Genomic DNA, 11,720 nt, shown 5'->3' with positions numbered 1-11,720 from the left:
CAAATGTTTTTCTGTGCCTTTGCCAAAATGGAGCCCTGAATTCAGAAGCTGCACCTCCCCCTCCCCCATATCTGGTACCTATCATTTTCACCGGGGTGGGGTAATGTATTTTTGCACATACCTGCTTCACAAAGGCAGCACCACATAGCAAAGTACAGTTGCCTTCACTCAGAAGCAACTTTTGTCACCAAGGTTTGTGAAACATGACTTGCAGGATTTATGAATGTGAGGGAAGGGTCTAAACCTACCAGACTTCTTTGGAGAGCTCAGGTTCTTTTTTGAGAGCTTTAAAAATGCTCAGCAAGTGCCACAGAACTTCAACAACTTCAAAAACAGGTGTGTGGCTGACATCCAAGGGTGTTGGAAGATGGGGCCTTTGACCATGGCAGGATAGATGTTTTTACCCCTCATGACTCAAACACCCAGGTGAGAGGAAGGAGAGTGTGCCAGATAAGGGAAAGAGTATGCATGGTGGCAAGCTGAAAAATAGGGATAGCACCTTTGCATAGTTGTGCCACAGAGGCAGGCGAACAGGAGCAATGTGGGGACACCAGGCCAGGAGTTGGAGGCAGTGCAGCAGGCAGGAGGAGGACAACCACATGTTACCCGAGATAAGGGTCTACCGACTGGAGGCCATATCTGGATGTGATGGAGAACCAATGCAAAAGAAGGATCAGATTATCCTGGGAATTACTAACTGACATGTGCCATGGTGCAACAAGATCTGGCAACATGGCCTGCTGATCAGTGGCACTCAAGGATACAGTGGCTCTGGTTTTTTCTGCTACCGGCTCTTTCCAGGGGTCAATTGGAGAACTCTGTGGCATCTCACAATTGCACACGGGCACATCAAGGCGGTTACAGATGCTTTCTTTGCTTGGATGGGGGAGCACATTAACTTCTTGATGGATGTAGAGCTTCAGATGTAGAGGGCCAGGGGTTTGCAGAATTAGCAGGGTTCCCTGAAGTGCAGAGGGCTATTGACTACACCTGTGTGGCCAAAAGGGCACCAAGCCATCAACCTGACATCTTCATAAACAGGAAATCCTTTCACTCCTTGAATGCTCAAGATATGTGTGACCACACCGAGGTGTTCTGACATGTATGTGCACAGCACCCTGGAAGCTGCCGCAACACTTTTATCCTGAGGAATTCACAACTGACTCAGCTTTTTCAGACAGACAAGTCTGTGTTTGTCTTCTGCGGGACGAGGTATCCCTTAAGGAGGTAGCAGATGACTCCCTTTAGGCAACTGCAAATGGAGCCAAAAAGGCATGACAGCAACAGCCACATGCCAACCCACAATACAATAGAACAGTATTCTCCTGCAAGGGTCTCCAGAATAGTCCCCAAGTGCTTCCTGCTACATAATATGGTGTAGCAAAAGGGTCTACAACCAGATGGTACCGAAGCCAGGTTTATAACATACGAGGAGGAAGAAGGTGGTAATGGGAGACCAGCTGTGGAGCAGGCCCATTCTTTACAGGAGAGGTTCATAGCCAGAAGCTTGCTAATTCAGAGTCCCTTCTCCTAGGCTCTTGAAAGGTCACAAATTAGGTCAGCCAGTCCCCAGTGAGCAGCTTCCATACAATAAACCCTATCCTCAGGGAAATGTCCATCCCCAACGAGAGAAAACCTGGTGCCAGGGTCAAGGATGTCACTGAACGGCTGCAGGGCATTCTAAAGGAGGGGGGGTTGGGGGGGGGGCAAACAGACAGAGATCGTGGTACATATTGGTACCAACAACATAGGTAGAGGGATGAGGTCCTGCAAGCAGAATTTAGGGAGCTAGGAATAAAAACAGGTCCTCAAAGGTAGGAATCTCTTGATTACTTCCTGTGCCATGTGCTAGTGAGTATAGAAATAGGTTAGTCCAGATGAATGCGTGGCTGGAGAGATGGTGCAGGAGGGAGGGCTTTAGATTTCTGGGACATTGGGACCGTTTCTGGGAGTAGTGGGACCTGTACAAAGCGGATGGGTTGCACCTGAACTAATATGGGACCGACATCCTTGCAGGGAGGTTTGCTAGTGCTGTTGGGGGTTTAAACTAACTTGGCAGGGATCCTGAGAGGAGGTTCAGCAGGGGGAGATGCACAGCCAAAATTAGAAGAGAGAGCATGTGAGTATGGAGGACATATAAATTATAGGCCAGTTAAGGCACAAGGGAGTTTGGCAAGGTTGGATGGTATTTATTTTAATGCAAGGAGTCTGATGAATAAGGCACATGAGATGAGGGCACAAATTAACACATGGAAGTATGATGTCATTGCTGTCAGAGACATGGTTGAGGGAGGGGCAGGATTGGCAGCTCAATATTCCAGGCTATAGGGTCTTCAGGCGAGACAGGGAAGGAGGTAAAAGAGGAAGGGATATCACAATATTGATCAATGAATCAATTACAGCAGTAAGGAGGGATGACCTCTTGGAAGGTTCCTCAAATGAAGCCATATGGGTAGAAATGAAAAACAAAAAAGGAGCAAACACATTGCTGGGAGTGTACTATAGGCCCCCAAACAGTCAGAGAGAAATCGAAGAAACATAGAAAAAAGGAGCAGGAGTAGGCCATTCGGCCCTTCAAGCCTGCTCCGCCATTATGATCATGGCTGATCATCCAGCTCAATAGGCTGCACCTGCTTTCTTCCCATATCCTTTGATCCCTTATGCCCCAGGAGCTATATCTAACTCCTTGAAAACATACAATGTTTTGACCTCAACTACTTTCTGTGGTAGCGAATTCCACAGGCTCACCACTCTCTGGGTGAAGAAATTTCTCCTCATCTCAGTCTTAAATGGTCTACCCCATATCCACAGACTGTGACCCCTGATTCTGGACTCCCCTACCATCAGGAACATCCTTCCTGCATCAACCCTGTTTAGTCCTGTTAGAACTTTATAGGTTTGTATGAGCTCCCCCTTCATTCTTCTGAACTCCAGCGAATATAATCTAACTGACTCAATCTCTCCTCATATGTCAGTCCCGCGATCCCAGGAATCAGTCTGGTAAACCTTCGCTGCACTCCCTCTATAGCAAGAACATCCTCCCTCAGATAAGGAGACCAAAACTGCACACAATATTCCTAGTCTGGTCTCACCAAGGCCCTGTATAATTGCAGCAAGACATTCCTGCTCCTGTACTTGAGGTCTCTGGCTATGAAGGCCAACATGCCATTTGCCTTCTTTACCGCCTGCTGCACCTGAATGCTTACCTTCAGTGACTGGTGTATGAGGACATCCAGGTTTCGTTGCACATTCCCTTCTCTCAATTAATAGCCATTAAGATAATAATCTGCCTTCCTGTTTTTGCTACCAAAGTGGATAACCTCACATTTATCCACATTATACTGCATCTGCCATGCATTTGCCCACTCACTCAGCTTGTTCAAATCACACTGAAGCATCTCTGCATCCTCCTCACAGCTAACCTCCACCACTCAACTTTGAGTCATCTGCAAATTTGGAGATATTACGTTTAGTTCCGTAATCTAAATCATTAATATATATTGTGAATAGCTGGGGTCCCAGCAGCGATCCCTGCAATACCCCACTGGCCATTGCCTGCCATTCAGAAAAAGACCCGTTTATTCCCAGTCTTTGTTTCCTGTCTGCCAACCAGTTTTCTATCCATCTCAATACACTATCCCCAATCCCATGCACTTTAATTTTACATGCTAATCTCTTATGTGGGACTTTGTCGAAAGCCTTCTGAAAATCCAAATACACCACATCCACTGGCTCTCCCTCATCAACTCTTCTAGTTACATTCTTGAAAAATTCCAATAGATTTGTCAAGCATGATTTCCCTTTCGTAAATCCATGCTGACTCTGTCCGATTCTGCCACTGTTTTCCAATTGCTCAGCTATTAAATCTTTTATAATGGACTTTAGAATTTACCCCTCTACCGACGTCAGGCTGACTGATCTATAATTCCGTTTTCTCTCTACATCCCTTTTTAAATAGTGGGGTTACATTAGCTACCCTCCAATCTGTAGGAACTGTTCCAGAGCCTATAGAATCTCAGAAGATGAGCATCAATGCATCCACTTCCTTAAGCACTCTGGGATGTAGATTACAAGGCCCTGGGGATTTATTGGCCTTCAATTCCATCAATTTCTCCAACACCATTTTCCTACTAATACAAATTTCTTTCAGTACCTCCCTCTCACTAAACCCTGTGTTCCCCAACATTTCTGGAATGTTATTTGTGTCCTCCTTTGTGAAGACGGAACCAAAGTATGTATTTAGTTGGTCAGCCATTTCCTTGTTCCCCATTATAAATTCCTGTTTCAGACTGTAAGGGACCTACATTTGTCTTCAGCAATCTTTTTCTCTTCACATATCTATAGAAACTTTTACAGTCAGTTTTTATGTTCCTCGCAAGCTTACTCTCGTACTCTATTTTCCCCTTTTTAATCAATCCCTTGGTCCTCCTTTGCTGAATTCTAAAGTGCTCCCAATCCTCAGGCCAATTTGTAAGCCTCTTCCTTGGATCTAATACTATCTCTAATTTCCCTTGTAAGCCTTGGTTTGGCCACCATTCTTGTTTTACTTTTGCACCGGACAGGAATAAACAATTGTTGCAGTTCACCCATGCGCACTTTGAATGTTTGCCATTGCCTATCCACCGTCATCCCTTTGAGTAACGTTTTCCAATCCATCATAGCCAACTCGCACCTCATACCATCATAGTTTCCTTTATTAAGATTCAAGACCTTAGTCTCAGAACCAACTACATCACTCTTGATGAAGAATTCTATCATATTATGTTCGCTCATCCCCAAGGGGCCTTACACAACTTGATTGCCAATTATTTCTTTCTCATTACACAATACCCAGTCTAGGATGGCCCATTCTCTAGTTAGTTCATCAACGTATTGGACCAGAAAACCATCCCGTAAACACTCCAGGAATTCCTCCTCTACGGTACTGTTACTAATTTGATTTGCCCAATCTATATGCAGATTAAAGTCACCCATAATTACAGATATGTAGGCAAATTTCAGAGAAGGGTAAAAATAGTAAGGTAGTAATATTGGGAGATTTCAACTTCCCCAACATTAACTAGGTTAGTCATAGTGTGATAGGTTTAGAGGGAGTGGAATTCTTAAAATGCGTCCAGGAGAGCTTTTTAAGCCAGAACGTAGAAGGTCCTACAAGAGAGGGGGCGGTCCTGGACTTAATTTTAGGGAATGAAGCCGGGCAAGTGATAGAGGTATCAGTGGGGGAGCATTTTGAAGATAGTGATCATAACTGTGTTAGATTCAAGGTTGTTATGGAAAAGGACAAGGATGGGCCAGAAATCAGAGTTCTAAATTGGGGGAAAGCCGATTTTAATAAGATCAGTTATGATTTGGCCAGAGTGTACTGGGAGCAGCTACTTTTAGGTAAATATGCGTCAGAGCAGTGGGACTCATTCAAGAAGGAAATAGGGAGAGTACAGGGCCAACTTATTCCAGTAAAGACAAAGGGTGGGACCAACAAATCCAGGGAACCCTGGATGTTGAAGAATATACAGGATTGGATAAAGAGACAAAGGGAGGCTTATGGCAGATACCGAGGACTCAAAACAGCGAAAGCTCTAGAGGAGTATAGAATGTGTAGGAGGGAACTTAAAAAGGAAATTAGGAGAGCAAAAATGGGGCATGAGAAACATTGGCAGGTAAAGTAAAGGGAAATCAAAAGTTATTTTACAAGTACATTAAGAGTAAGAGGATAACTAGGGAAAGAGTAGGGCCCATTAAGGACCATAGTGGTAATTTGTGTGTGGAGCCGGAAGATGTAGGTAGGGTTCTAAATGAATACTTTGTGTCAGTGTTCATAAGTGAGAGGGACAACATGGGTACAGAAATCAGACAGAAGGACTGTGATATAATTAAAGAAACTAACATAGAAAGGGAGGAGGTTCTAAGTGGCTCGGTAGGCTTAAAAGTAGATAAACCTCCAGGCCCGGATGAAATGTATCCCAGGCTGTTGAGTCGGGCAAGGGAGGAGATAGCAGGGGTGCTGGCAATAATTTTCAATACCTCTCTGGCCACAGTAGAGGTGCCAGAGGACTGGAGGACAGCCAATGTGGTACCGTTATTCAAGAAGGGAGGAAGGAATAAACCAGGGAACTACAGGTCAGTCAGTCTAACCTCAGTGGTGGGAAAACTATTGGAAGCAATTCTGAGGGACAGTATGAATCTACACTTGGAGAGGCAGGGATTACTCAAGGACAGTTAGCATGGTTTTGTTAAGGAGAGGTCATGTCTGACCAATTTGATTGAATTTTTCAAAGACGTGACCAGCTGTGTAGGTGAGGGCAATGCATTTGACGTAGTCTACTTGGACTTCATCAAGGCTTTTGATAAGGTCCCACATGGGAGGCTGATAACGAAGGTAAGAGCCCATGGGATCCAAGGCAATTTGGCAAATTGGATCCAGAATTGGCTGAGTGGCAGGAAGTGGAGGGTGAGTGTTTTTGTGATTGGATACCTGTGTCCAGTGGGGTTCCACAGGGATCGGTGTTGGGTCCCTTGCTGTTTGTGATATATATAAATGATTTGTACTTGAATGTAGGAGGATTGATCAGTAAGTTTGTGGATGACATGAAAATTGGTGGGGTGAGGAGGATAGCCTTAGATTACAGGATGATATAGATGGGCTGGTCAGATGTGCTGATCAGTGGCAAATGGAATTTAATCCGATAAGTGTAAGGTGATGCACTTGGGCAGGACAAACAAGGCACTGGAATATATGTTGAATAGTAGGACCCTGGGAAGAACTAAGGATCAAAGTAACCTTGGTGTGAATGTCCACCGGTCCCTTAAGGTAACGGGACAAGTAGATAAGGTGGTTAAGAAGGCATATGGGATGCTTGCCTTTATTAGCCAAGGCATAGAATATAAGAGCATGGAGGTTATGCTGGAACTCTGTAAAATGTTGGTTAGGCCACAGCTAGATTATTGCGTGCAGTTCTGGAATCCGCATTATAGGAAGGATGTGCTTGTGCTAGAAAGAGTGCAGAGGGGATTTACCAGGATGTTGGCTGGGCTGGAGAGCTTTAGTTATGAGGAGAGATTGGATATACTGGGGTTATTTTCCCTGGAGCAGAGGAGATTGAGGGGGGACATGATTGAGGTGTATAAAATTATGAGGGGCATAGATAGGGTAGACAGGAAGGAATTTTTCCCCTTAGTGGAGGGATCAATTTCCAGGCGGCATAGATTTAAGGTAAGGGGCAGGAGCTTTGGAGGGGATGTGAGGAAGAATCTCACAGGTGGAAATCTGGAACTCACTGCCTGAAAGGGTGGTAGAGGCAGAAACCCTCATAACATTTAAGAAGTATTTGGATGTGCACTTGCGATGCCATAGCATACAAGGCTCTGGGCCTAGTGCTGGAAAATGGGATTAGAATAGTTAGGTACTTGTTTAACCGGCGCAGACTCAATGGGCCGAAGGGCCTTTCTTTGTGCTGTAGACCTCTATGACCCTATGGCAAAATGGACTCCAGAAAGTCAGGTGACTTCTGTTGTGGTTTCTGGTCAGACAGAAACAATAAGTCTGGGAAGTTATGTAAAATGCAAATGGCTTTCCTCGGTGCTAATTGATTACCCCTCACAATTTCAATGAAAGAGCTTTAAAAAGACAATGGCTGCTAAACCTGCTGGTCCCATGAAGATGGGATTTCAAATAAAGTCATTCTGTGAGCTGTTCATAACTGAAATGCTGGTGGGATAGCAATCATCTCCCAATTGTGTGTCAATTACATTGGCCTCAAACCATTGTGTGAACAATGGAATGCATCAATAGTGTTATCACATGGCTGAAACAGGCTGGTGAGAAAGCTGATACCTTTTTAATCTACAAGTGAGCCTAGCAAGGCATTACGGGACCAGCATCTCAGAGGGAGTGATCGCCCAGCCAAATAAAAGAACACTGCCTCAAAAAGTCATCTCAGGCAGTGAAAAAGGACTAATTGATTTTACTTGCAAGATTATATCTCTTCACTATAGGGGCTTGACCCTAATTTTGATTGAAAAGCCAGAAACTTCCAACTTCAAGGAACCAGGAGAGTATCTATCGGGCCTGGAACTTTTTCAACCACCATCAAAATGATTGTAAACAAGTAAACTGTTTCTTGTTGCTCCATTAGCAATCTAAGTACATGTCACATCTCTAGAAACCATCTTTTCTTGCATATATATACATATATATATATATATATATATATGTGTGTGTGTGTGTGTGTGTATGTTTGGGAAGTGGGTGATTGGGGTTTTATATTTCAGGTGTTGTGAAAATAAACAGTTATCCTTTGTTTTCATTTGAGCTTATAGGAAAACCTGTTTATGTCTGTTCCTTAAAGTCGCAGCATTCAAAAGGGTTAAAACACTCCTCAAAAATACATATAGTTAAGGTCAGCTGAGAGGTGAGAAAGGGGGGAAATTATCTGCCACGTCTGCCCATCTGTAACACATCGTAACCCTTGGCATCAACGTAGTGCACAAATACACCTTGAGTGTACAGTTTCAGGAATGTGCAACATCTGCAACATGCTTTGCTGCCAAACACCTTGGATTTTGGTGAGTCCACAGCCTCTACCATCTAGCTGACAAAGGCTTCAAATATATTGGGGAAACCCCACAAGCATGCTTCCCTGGAGCATACATGGCACATTGAAATGTGGAAAATGCACTTAAATGACTGTGTAACGCTCACGTGTGGATGACTGCCTTCGACACAGCACTTGTGCTTGAACTGCACCTGATTAACTGTATTTGATCTTTGCATTTGATCATTTATCTTCCTGTAAGGACAATCATTAATGGGCAAGAAATGCTGCAGGAAGCATCTCAATCCACTACCTAATCTGAAGGTCTGGAGAAGGAAATAGCCTTCCACTGCCAGACATGCATGGGCACACCTGATGGCTCAATGAGAGAAGGACTTCAGAATGCAGTCTTCAGTGCCACTGGTAATAACTGCCACAGAATCACAGAATCACATTACAGAAGAAGCCCTTCGGCCCATCGAGTCTGCACAGACACATGAGAAACACCTGACCTACCTACCTAATCCCATTTACCAGCACTTGGCCCATAGCCTTGAATGTTATGACGTGCCAAGTGCTTATCCAGGTACTTTTTAAAGGATGTGATGTAACCCGCCTCCACCACCCTCCCAGGCAGCGCATTCCAGACTGTCACCACCCTCTGGGAAAAAAAGCTTTTCCTCACATCCCCCCTAAACCTCCTGCCCCTCACCTTGAACTTATGCCCCCTCGTGACTGACCCTTCAACTAAGGGGAACAGCTGCTCCCTATCCACACCCCTCATAATCTTGTACACCTCGATCAGGTCGCCCCTCAGTCTTCTCTGCTCCAACGAAAACAACCCAAGTCTATCCAACCTCTCTTCATAACTTAAATGTTTCATCCCAGCCAACATCCTCGTGAATCTCCTCTACATCCCCCCTTCATTCTATAAACAATTGCATTGAGGGTATAACTGTACAAAAGCAGACCAAAACTGTTTTGGCAAAAATGATTTATATTTACTTTGTGCTTAATTATGATAAATACAAAGTGATATGAAACGAAACCATGGTGAACCCATCAGCGATGGAGGCGATATGGGCTGGGGTGGTGAGCAAGCAGTGCGAGGACCTCTGTGAGAAATAAAAGGAAGTAATGAGATGTAGCGCTTTACATTGTGAGAGCACGCTCTGATACACACCATTGACTTTAACTATAATTCAGTTGCCCTTAACATGCAGACCCCTTCTTTCCCCTTCTGCTCAGTGAACTGACAGGATCTCTTTATCACCATGTTCCAAAGTGCCTCTAGCACCTGCTATGTGCAATTCTCCATCCCCAACAACCAACCAGGCGGCACTCTGGCTACGTCCATGACTATCTCCTCCATGTACCTGATTGCCCATAACCTCACAGCCCCAACTCAGTCTGGGCCATCTCTCTGGCATCCTGGTATTCTGAATCCTCTTGTCCTGCAGATACAACACAAAGAATGATGACAGCCGAATATGTAGCACCATCAGGGACAAATCTCTTGAATTTGGCAACACATCACAGTGTACATTTACACCTCTACTGTGTGCACCTACAGGAGTGACCAAGCCTCCATGCTATAGGTGCCAGGTCTCCCACATTGGTGCAGCATTCAGATGTGAACCATCACTTCGACTTCCGCATGCTTGTGCCGAACAATTCATCTTGCTGGAGTGCAGTAGGTCATGGAACCTCTTTTCACACTGAATCTATAATCGACCATGATCTCCTGCTATGCTCATGGCAGAGGCTGTCTCCTGCCAGGCTTTCTTGGTCTCTGTGGCGGGCGCCACTGGCCACAGGGATATAATATGCTGCACTGTCCCTGGACCCCCTCGACCAGGATCTGGAGGCCCTGGTTACTGAAGTAGGGCACAGCCCCTCACACTCCTGCTTTGTGACATTCTGGCATGACAAATGATAAAATAAAAGATACATAAAGCTTCCAGCTTTGAATAGTCTTGCACACATATGTCTGCTTACATACACAAACCATGTTCTCTAGCTCAATAATGCCTAATGCCAGGGTCACTCCCAGATGGCAAATTGTGCTCCTGACCACAAACTACCTTGCTGGCCTGCCCCCTCTGAGTCACATTGTTCTGCCAAGACAGTGCAGAGGTCTGAGGGTCCTGATCAAGGCTCAAATGTATGGCTGCACCCTGAGAGGTGGGTGGAAAGAGGGTAAGTGGAAGGGCAAAGGTTCATTGCAAATGCGGTGTATATCAGTCATCCCCTGAGGCATTATACTAATCTGAGTTAATATAGAATACCATGAGCAGCTGATGGTGCCAAGGTGCTGCCATCTCCATGTCTGTCTTGTGAAGCTTCTCCAGCCTTAACTTGGTAGAGTGCACTCTATTGTGAATAGGCAGCAACAATTACTATATTTTCCTATGGAGAGCCCATGATGGGCCATCTCTCCCAATGTCAACAACCAGTTGAACAACTATTATAGTTAGTACTCACCTGACTGTTAAGAACATAAGAAATACGAGCAGGAGTAGGCCATTCAGCCCCTCGAGCCTGCCCTGCCATTCAATAAGATCATGGCTGATCTACCTAGGTCTCAACTCCTCTTTCGTGCCAATTCCCCATAGCCCTCTACTCCCCAATATTTCAAAAATCTATCTACCTCCTCTTTAAATACTTTCAGCGATCTAGCCTCCACAACTCTCTGGGGTACAGAATTCCAGACGTTCACTACCCTCTGAGGGAAGAAATTCCTTCGCATCTCAGTTTTAAATGCGTGACCCCTTATTTTGTAAATATGTCCCCTAGTTCGAGATTCTCCCACTAGTGGAAACATCTTCTCAACATCTACCCTGTCAAGCCCCCTTAGAATCTTGTACATTTCAATAAGATCACCCCTCATTCTTTTAAACTCTAATCAATAAAGGCCTAACCTGTTTATTTATTTTTGATAAGTCAACCCCTTAGCCCCAGGAATCAGCCTAGTGAATCTCCTTTGAACTGCCTCCAATGCCAGTATATCTCTTCTTAAATATGGGGACCAAAACTGTACACAGTACTCCAGGTGCAGCCGCACCAACACCCTGTTTGTTGTAACAAGACTTCCCCATTTTTCAACTCCAACCCTCTAGCAATACAGGTCAAAATTCCATTTGCCTTCTTAATTACTTGCTGCACCTGCTTGCTAACCTTTTCTGTTTC

The sequence above is a fragment of the Carcharodon carcharias genome, chromosome 16, assembly GCF_017639515.1.
Source record: "Carcharodon carcharias isolate sCarCar2 chromosome 16, sCarCar2.pri, whole genome shotgun sequence".
NCBI classification, from domain to species: Eukaryota; Metazoa; Chordata; class Chondrichthyes; order Lamniformes; family Lamnidae; genus Carcharodon; species Carcharodon carcharias.
The sequence above is the reverse complement of the archived record's forward strand: the minus strand, read 5'-3'. Positions refer to the sequence as shown.